We start from the raw sequence: 9771 nt of genomic DNA, 5'->3' as shown, positions 1-9771 counted from the left end.
TCACTTTCTTTTAATCAAATTCACATCATTTCAATAATGGTTATTTGACATGTCTAATAATGGGGCCTACTTCTCTTTCTTTTCCCTCTAATGCTTGTATCTCTTTGTCACTTTCTTTCTTTCGCTTCTTCTCCCTTTTGTATTATTATATTGACAAAATTCACCAGTCACACAATACCGTAAATGGCAAGCACTGCACTCTCGGCAAAACAAAAAGACAAAAGTTGTCGAAAAACCAAAAAACAACCCAGGAAGAATATTTTCTATTTAGAATAATATAATCATTTAGTAACCTTGGAGGATGTGGAAGAAGAATGTAATTTTGAGCTTAGCTAGTCTAGATGAAGTCGACTATGCTACTCGATGGATTGATCATAGTTTTATGTTTTAATTATCTAATTAAACTTTTTCAAATCTAAAACCAGCTTGCATTCATTACAAACGCGCTTTATAATTGCGGCACATGAATTCAAAATTAAAATCATTTGTTTTCTGGCACATAAAGTGGGCAGTTCAAATTGCAAAAGCAAGAACTGGCCACAGTTTGATAGTGCCTGATTTTCCTCTGAGGCCTGGGGTGTCTGTCCGTTTCGATTAAGTCTGTCGTCCTTGGCAGTACGGGGAAGAGAAATGTAAATTACAGTTGTACGTAGCCATCGCTTTTTCAGAAACCAAGAAGAGAAGTAGCCTCTGTAGTCATCCTCAAACATTAAAGAGCCCAATAAAAACATCTGGCTAGAAATGCATCCAAGAGCAAACTGTGTTAAGTCTGCTAAATGTTTAATATGTGTTTAGTCCTGCAATAATAATGTTTCATTGAAATGAAATGAAATATAGCAGCTATTTGCCCTAGTAACCAAAAGGCCTGCATTATATATACCATGGCACAGAAAAAAATGTATATAGGATGATCAATATAAATCTCCATTTGGAATAGATTACATTGATTTTCGTGTTAAATTGAGGGCAAAAAAACGATTTCAGAGCATTTGCTGCTTTAATGTAATCCGTCTGAATATATGAGCTATACCAAGCCTGGTATTTTAAACAGACGTTATCAGTATAGAGTATGATAACAATTGATTGTTTTCCCTACAGCCTGTCCTAATTATAAGGCGGTTGATTTGGAGCTGGAGTCACATCTTTCAAAAATCTTATGTAAAAGTATAGGTCAACCATTTTTACAATCGAAATTCAAACGGTTACACGAAAGCTATGGTTTGGGGAAAACTCCACACAATGGAAATTATGCACAGTTTTTGGTAAATGCTGTGTACATTTAATCATGGATGGCGTTGTGGTCATTTGATGGGCTGGCTGCGGGTATGTGAAGGGCACAGCAATCGCCTATTGCTGTCAAAGCCCAAATCACTGCAAATGAAAGCAGTCACTGCAATCTCACCTACATAGAGGTGTATTCGAGCCTGATGGAATGGGGATGCCACTTCGGTTTGTACCTTATTTCGAGCTCGGGCCTGCCTGTCAAACCTGGACTGGATGTCACTTTCACCGCTTTCAGCATTTGGACAGCTCATGATGGCTCTGGATCTAGCAAGGTCTGAGCTGCTATCAATGTACCCTCCGATCAGGTTATTAGAGGGCAGTTAACAGTCGGGCTAGACTCGCCGAGTCATTAAGAAGTAAATTCCAATTGGGCTTTCAGAATGGGCAATAAATGTGCAACTCATCTCCAATAAAATCCAAGATATTTAAGTGCCCCTCATACTTAGTCCTCGAGGATGTGGTGAAATCCTGATTTGACTTGATATTTAATAGCTCGACGAGCTTAACTCTAGTTTACCTGATCCAATTTCAGAGCTATTCATCATTCAACAAGCGAAATGTTACGTCAACGTTCTATCGTTGTAATGTAAACATTTTATTATATCATCCCAAAGGGGTAAAATAGTTGTGTAGGATTACAAAACGGGGCCAGCAGAGAAACGCATCTGAATCCATCCATATACAAGTTTAAGAACAACAATTTCAACCCTGGAGAATCATTACAGAAACTGGTTGTTACTGCACCAATATTCATGCACATTTTTCTACCAGTGTATGATTGGTACCTAAACAAAAAAGAATTCTGGCTCAAGTTGAGAATTATAGGTGTTTTGACCTCTTGGAGTAATTAAAGGTGGTCTATACATTTTCAAAAATAAAACAAATTGTACTTTATAATAATTTTCAACTCTATATTTTAAACTCGCAGCGGTTTCTATGTTCTTTATTCTCACAGTTTCGAAGTAATTTTTCACAAAGGGGCCCTTCCGTTTTGCAAACTGTCTTCAAATTCTGATACAGGCAATGATGTCTTCAGCGGAGAGAGAGTGGAGACTGAAAAACTACTGCTGCTCATAAGGGAGTAGAATAAAAGGTGACGTGTCTCTATCAACAAGAAAACGTGCCCACCTCTAGTGTTTTATTTCATTCAATAGACTATTTCGGGAGAGAATTTTGATAGTGACTTCCAGCAAAAGTTAAAAAATTGATTGTAATGAACACGTTTTTGGACAAATACTTGTCTGTGTCTTCTAATCAGTCATAGTAATCAGCAGCCATCTTATGAGCTTGATTGTGTACCAATAAAACATTTCCCTTTATCTCCATATCTTCAATTCACCAAACCTTTCATTTTGGTGATTGTCATTTTTTTTTGTGAAGCTCAGTTTGTGTTGTATCTGTAAAGTGCGTCTTTTCTCATCATTTTGTATTTTCTCAAAATTAGTTCTGTGATTAGACGTCTGCATATGTACTATTTTCAGAGCAATCCGGATTGTATTGGATATACTTGAGTATTCAACAGCAATCACGGCATCAGATAAGCATAATTCTGAATTTATGTATTCACAATTGCCATGCTTGAAGAGATATGGCTAGCATTCACTATAATATACTTAGCAAACTATAATAGATATTGGCTTTTATAACAACTGTATTTATTATTTGTTTTATTTTTTTATTAATGTTTTGATTAAAAAGTTTTCAGATATAATACAGTACAGCTTTAGCGCTCTAAACAACCCTGAGGATTCACAAAGAGTGTGGAAATGTACATATATAGTCCAATAAACCATTACACACTGCCCTGTCCAGGTCCGATAACAATGAAATGCTGCTAGTGTTTGTGTGTTCACACAATAACCAAACTACAATCTTGACATTTTGTAAATCACGGCAGCTAAAAGTTTACAAAGTTGGAAAAGAAAGTAGTTCCTTGGAAAAGGTTCGGGGAATTGTGTTATCTAAAATGGAGGCACGTCTGATCGTCTACATGCCAGACAGTGACAGTGGTTTTGCTCTCAGGGGAGGTGTGTTGACAATGAATGCATCATGTTGTGGTGATAAACAGGTGACGGCCGGGCAGCCTGTCACACAACAGTCTGGCGAGGACCTGTCCCTCTTCTTGAAGAGAGACAAAGGCCTTATCTGTTAGAGGCAGCACTTCGGTGGCCTACATTGTCTAATTCACTTCATCTCCACGTCTTCAATTCGAAGGAGAATGTCCAAGCTATTCAATCACGGTCGGCCTTCCATTTTTCTGCACAAAGCAATTTTCTCCAATTTCACTGAGAAAAATGATTTTGTCTCATCGAGGTAATGAGACCAGTCCCTTTGGGATCAGCAGTCGGAGGTGTGCTGCGTCCTGCGATTTTGTGTTCATGAGAGAGAAGCGGAGGAGCCCTTGTGGAATTACTGTGTCTACATCTACTGCCTTGATTCACTTTTTTTTATTTAGAAATCTACATGCTTTATTAAAGACCTTATCCCGTGAATTATGTCACAAAAGGACAGTTTTCCTGAAACAAGGGGGCATTGTAGAGCCCTTTGTATTGGTGATTGATGGTGGTGAAGTAGCAGTGGGGAAGATAACTGGATTTTTTTTATTTTCCAATACATGACCTCTTAAAATTGGGTTATCGTGAAGGGAGTTTGTGGGTTATGTGCTTTTTAATTCATATGATATATTGCTTCATTTTCTTCAGCAGGTGATAAGTGATATTTTAGCAGTGTTTTTTTAAAGTAATTCAGAGCATCAGAATCAAAAATCCATGCGTTGCTTACTCTTAAAGATGATATTGGCACCTACTCCTAAAGAAAAATGGCAAGTAATGGGAATGCTACATCTGCAAGAAATGATTGACAAGTTGTAATAAGGGTGAAAAAGATATACTAATGAATATTTAACTTATTTATCCATTTCCCAGGGGTGTGGGTTTTTATTTTTTAAAACCAATCTTGATTCCTTTTATTTTTTTAACATAAAAGAACAATTAGAATATATAACTATGGTAATTACGCCTAATGTTGCAAAGTTAGAATATTAAGTCATAAATTATTAAAACATCTTCAAGATGTATTTTTCACATTATGAACTTTATGAATTAGGTGTTTTGCTGTGAACAATATGCCTAAACAGCTGTTTAAATGTATGACCCGACTGAAGAGTTCACAATAATGAAAGAAAATCACCAGGTGAATTCCAAGTCATGTTCAATGTCCTTGACTGACCTTTCTTTGTCCTTGAGAATGATTCCATTGTGGGTACGATGCTATGAATTAATATGGAGGGCTCCCTCTGGATAGGATGAGACTGTGTTGAAAGGGGAGCTGGGCATAAGTGCACTCTCGAACCCCTTCTTGTGGTTGGGAACTCTGAACTGGTAGCGAGAGCTGTGGTGGGTTGGAATTAAGAAGCGCGACGCGTCCGCCTACGCGTTTACATGCTTGCAGTTGATCTATGGTAATGGGCTTTATCTGGAGTGTATCTCCCTCCCACATTAGCATTCGGCCTCGAGGTAATCACCGAACCTAGTGACCAGCCAGATCTAAGGCTGAACCTCATTTGCCTCAGCTCCAAACCTAGCGTTGATCGTTCCATGCCTAAGTGAACAATTTGTCTTCCCTGCTCATTATGCGATTTGCATTTTTTTCTACCTAGAATGCACATTTACTGGCCCTCTAACTGGCTTATGTCTCAGTGCTTAATTAGGTGAACTGCCATACCTTGCCGGATATTCCAGTTGACAATTACATATTGTTCCTAAGAATTTGAGATTTTTTGGGAAAATTGAAATATATGTCTTGTGCAAAATAAAAGGCAAATTCTAAAATAGGAACTGAAACCAATAGGCATCGGTGAACAACAATAACAAAATCAAACACACATCTAAAGTGAACAGTTTTTTTTGTATCCATAGCAGTTCCACAGACGTCCAAAAACATGTAGGTTTGTAGATAGATCCAGCAGAAACCATTTGTAACTGGTGTAGTGGAATTGGCAGGTGTCATGATTCTGCTTAGCACCGTCGACTTTTACAGGTCTAAACAACTTAAAATGGTGGCTGCTTGGACAACAACATTTCCAAATATTTTCATCTAGTCTGACGCAAATTTAACATTTTTCTTTCTTTTGAAAACCACTGCTCGAGCCTGTTTTATTAAAACAGACATAACTGACTGTCAAGCATTAGGCACTTTAAGCAGAGATTAAAAGTACGAATTTAAATGGTGTGGTCACTTTCAGCTCAGATGTACGAGCTATTCGAGGCAGAGAAGCCATCCTCATAATATACAATATTCCTCAACCTCTAGCTATCAAAAGGCCATCACTCAAACCTCGTCTAAAAACACGTATGTTGGTGGCAACAAAGAAAATGACAGGTGGTCAGCTATTTGCCCAGCTGGACCTGGAGTGGTCTGCTTGTCAACATTGGAATACCTGAATGACTCCAAAGAATCATAGGAAACATACATGTATATTTCATGTCCATTTCACCATCATCAGTGAGATACTCTGTTTTAAAAAAACAACAACACCCAGATGAGGTATCCATCTATCCACTTGGTAGGTTTTCAATCTTGTTTGAACACATAGAGAAAGTTGTACATTTAAAATGTAATGTGGGGGAGTTTATAGGCTTAGTAAGAGAAGGGAGCCATAAACATATTGCATTGTGCACATCAGTTCAGCATCTTAGGAAAATGAAACTAATAACGACTGGTTCAACCGTATTTATCTTTTTCGCACACAACCTCCCACTCTTCTTCTACTGTTTAGTTGCTATTCATGCTTTGCTGCCATTGTGTGCTTCCTTCTGTAGAAACAAAACACACCGGATCAAAGACTTTGGCATTGGTGATTATATTTCCCTCTCCATCATCATTAGGTTTGAAGCTGATGGTGTGTGGACCTTAGATTCTAGTAATGCTCCAGGCTTTGTGAATTCTCATGGACAGGTAACTTTTGATACAGCTGTATATACTCGATCCGCTCTTTACACGTGAGCTTAAGGCACTTTTTAAGACTGAAATAGTGCACTTGACTTTCCTGTCAAAATGTGTGCCCGTTAATCTGTGTACCCGGTGGATTTAATATAAAATACAAAGGTGGGACCTGATTCAGTTATGATTAAATCACTGCTTGAAGAATCCAAGGAACGACAGAAATTAACATTTGTATAAAAATATCCTGAAAGTCGAGAACCTGAAGCAAGGCTGCAGCAGAAGAGACATTTTAAAAATAAATGGACGAATCAGTGACCTTTGTGTTAGTAAACTTCATGCACACTTACAGCTTTTTGTGGAAGAACCACGTCTAATATCATTGTTTTGAAAATGAATGTGTGAGCCATGGCTTTGCACCAGTTCTTCGTTTTGTGTTTCCTCCGATTTGTGATAGTCTAAGCCCAGTTTTGAACACAGCAAAGCCTGCTGCTTAACTAGCAGGATCTGAATGAATTACACATGTAATTCCTGAAAGGTACCCTTAACAGAGATGGATGGAACTGCAAGCTGCTTCTCAGTTTTTTACCCAAATGGCATTTGCTTATTGGTGATTTAGCTGTATTGTATAATTTGAGTTCATCTGGTGATTTAAATGCTTTTTAATCTTCTGCCGCGGATATGACATTGTTGCGCTTTGATCATGTCAGTGTAATGCCGTGTTTTCGCGGAGCAGCAGCTTCGGATGCGCATCATCCGAGAGTCCTCTTGCTGGCTGCTTGAAAAAACGGATTTTGCTGTGTTCTTCCACCTGCAGACGCTGCTCTTGGTCCTTTCCAGGGGACGTGTGCGCTATATAAACATTCTTACCAGAACATGGTTGACAGTCTATGAAACATCTTTTCTTTCAGTAGGTTGTTATTTAAATAACAAGAAAATAACCCAATGTGTCTCTCACCTTCGCTCAACCTCCCCCTCCACCGTTTCCACCTGCTGTCTTCTTGACTAACTCCTGCTCTGATGTGTAAATATGTGTTTACAGGAGTTACGAAATGTGAATTAATCTATCCGATGTTCATATATCGGGTTACAAGTCCATCCGTCGAACTGTCTGTCCCTCGATATATCTACCTCCCGCCCATCCACATCTGTCTATCAACTATCCCAACCAAAATACGGATGTACCCATCTGCTCATCCTTAAACCACATCTACCCATTCATCAATCTACCGATCTAGGCACCCAAAAAGAAGCTACCCGTTGTTTCTACCCCTCCTACCCTGCCTCCCCTTCCCTGTCCATCGCCCCTCCTCTTCTGCGTCGATCTGCCTTTATATCCAATGCGACCACATACAAAGTATCGCAGCTGCCTGCTCATCTTACATGCCACCATCCAACCATTCAACCTCAGCAAAGTAATCTACCGGCAACTAACTCCATCCAACCACCTACCCTTCCACCAGACCATCCCTACATTAATCTATCCATTCACCCGAGCCCCCTATACTCTAACACAAGCATCATCTACATGTATAAACATACATCACTCTATACATTTACCCATCCATCCACTCACCCATTTATCGACCTGAACCACCTACTCACTAGCCCGCTTATTAGCTGCTATCATAGAACCTATATCCGCTGGTACATGAACCCACTTCTCTCATTTATTATTTTCCACGTCTTTTGCTAACACCGATCTACCTTGATCCGTACATTCATCCATCTATCCATCCCTGCTGTCGCCCATCCATCTGTCCGTCTGTCTTACTTCCGTCCGTCCGCCCGTCCATCCATCCATCTATCCATCCACCCATTAATTCATCCATCCATCATCCCATTTATTTACCAAACCACTTTTACATAGATCCTTCCATCTCACCTTCAAACTACCCAACCATACATCCATATTTATGTCACAATGATTAAACAGGGGTACGTGCGAAGTGCATGGTCAGTCCTTGCACACGTACGACGCATTTCATTCTCTTTACGACACAGACGGTGCATTCGAAGTTACCCCTAGAGCGCATCACCGGAGATCGTTATCAGTGTTGGGGAACAGATAGTTTTAAACATAATGACACAATCATGGCACGTATGTTACAAGCAATCCTAAGTTTTGTTTGTGTCAATATTTCGTAGAACGTCCCTGTGTTTCTAAGAATCGGACACCAGCCTGTTCGGGGGGTGACTGACAGTTCTCCCCCTCTGCCCCAAGTGGCTCTGCTGACAGGTGTCTTGCCCCCAACACATAGCAAGTCAGTTTGCCTGCGAGAGATGAAGGAATTTGTGGCGGTTCATCCCGGTGCTGGACTGACAACCCCGGACCAGCTCACCAGGAGACCCCCTGAGGGCCCCCGACACTTACCTGCGCCGACAGGAGAGCAGTGCGCGCGCTGCCCCGAGATCCGGCCCGTCCTGCCGTCCCGCCGAAGTGATGCTGAACATGGAAAGCTGCCGGGGATGCTGGGCTGCTACGGACTCCTTGCTCTCTGGAACCGAGCCTCTTCCCCCGGGGGCGGAGCTCGGAGCAGAGTCCCGCCCCACTCACTGTCAAGGCCCTCCCTCTCAGGCAGAGTGATTCGACGAAAGGGGCGTGGCAAGAGGCGAAAGGGGCAGACATTACTCTAAGCCACGCCCTCAACAACCTCCCCTTCGTCGCTACATATAAGTGATGGGTTCCCCTTGTACCCAGGTCTGTCTGTATTATCTATGGCCATAACTTTACACCTGGAACAGGATTCTACCTACGGTGGGGGAAGGAGGACATACTGACTCGATTCTTACCACTGAACCGTCAAACACGAAGGACGCTTTTTTGCAGGAGGACCATTGTTCTAGTGAGAACGCATGTCTTGGGGAACGAGAGACTCGGATTTCCGTCGCTCCACATTGATTTTGGGCAAACACTTAAATCTACCAGTTCCACACTTTTTATCCCTGAGCAACCTCCAGCGTGTTTACAGTGGCTAATTGAAGTATTAAGCGTAAATATAACAACAAGGGGCACGTGAAACTACAGGAGCCTGATAGATAACGTGCGCGTGTTGCAAATTAATTCTTCTGCTGATCCACGGACAGAGAGACTGGAAAACGTCTACTGTTTTCTGAGATTTCTATTATTACTTCCGGTGCACTCATTCTTAAAAACAGAATTAACAAAAAAAATGTTATCCAAGGCAATATCAATAATTTGGACGAGTTGGAAGATTTCACTAGAATAATATGACATATGTGAGGGAAATAAAGATGTTCACGTTTCAATCAGACTCTTTAATTTCGCAACTCAAAATATCCAAGGTCACCCAAGCGATGTCTATTAGAAATGTTATGCTGTTGCATCAGTTCAATCGTTGCCCTTGCAACTGACGCCAGTGGCTCGCTGATGACTTTGATTCCAAAATCGAAGATTTTCTTTTTTTCTTTGTAAATATGTTCGCATTGTTTTACGGCTTTGGGGATGCAAATGGCATGCATTTTTTGACTCTGGAGAAGTGTCTGTGACACAGAGCATTAAGACTGCATGAAAGGCATTCGCAA

At 40.6% G+C, this 9771-nt stretch overlaps 1 protein-coding gene across 1 annotated transcript in view; it reads right to left on the bottom strand.

Moving 5' to 3' along the window:
• Positions 1 to 8716, bottom strand: part of SLC6A1 (solute carrier family 6 member 1) — a 598500-nt gene extending 589784 nt beyond the window's left edge. Inside the window, exon 1 of the mRNA XM_078661404.1 lies at positions 8600 to 8716. The gene's annotated coding sequence lies outside the window, so the exon portion shown is untranslated. The remainder of the gene's footprint in view (positions 1 to 8599) is intronic.
• Positions 8717 to 9771: the final 1055 nt, after the last annotated feature.

The sequence above is a fragment of the Lissotriton helveticus genome, chromosome 9, assembly GCF_964261635.1.
Source record: "Lissotriton helveticus chromosome 9, aLisHel1.1, whole genome shotgun sequence".
Lineage (NCBI taxonomy): Eukaryota > Metazoa > Chordata > Amphibia > Caudata > Salamandridae > Lissotriton > Lissotriton helveticus.
This window is presented reverse-complemented; position numbering and strand designations above follow the sequence as displayed.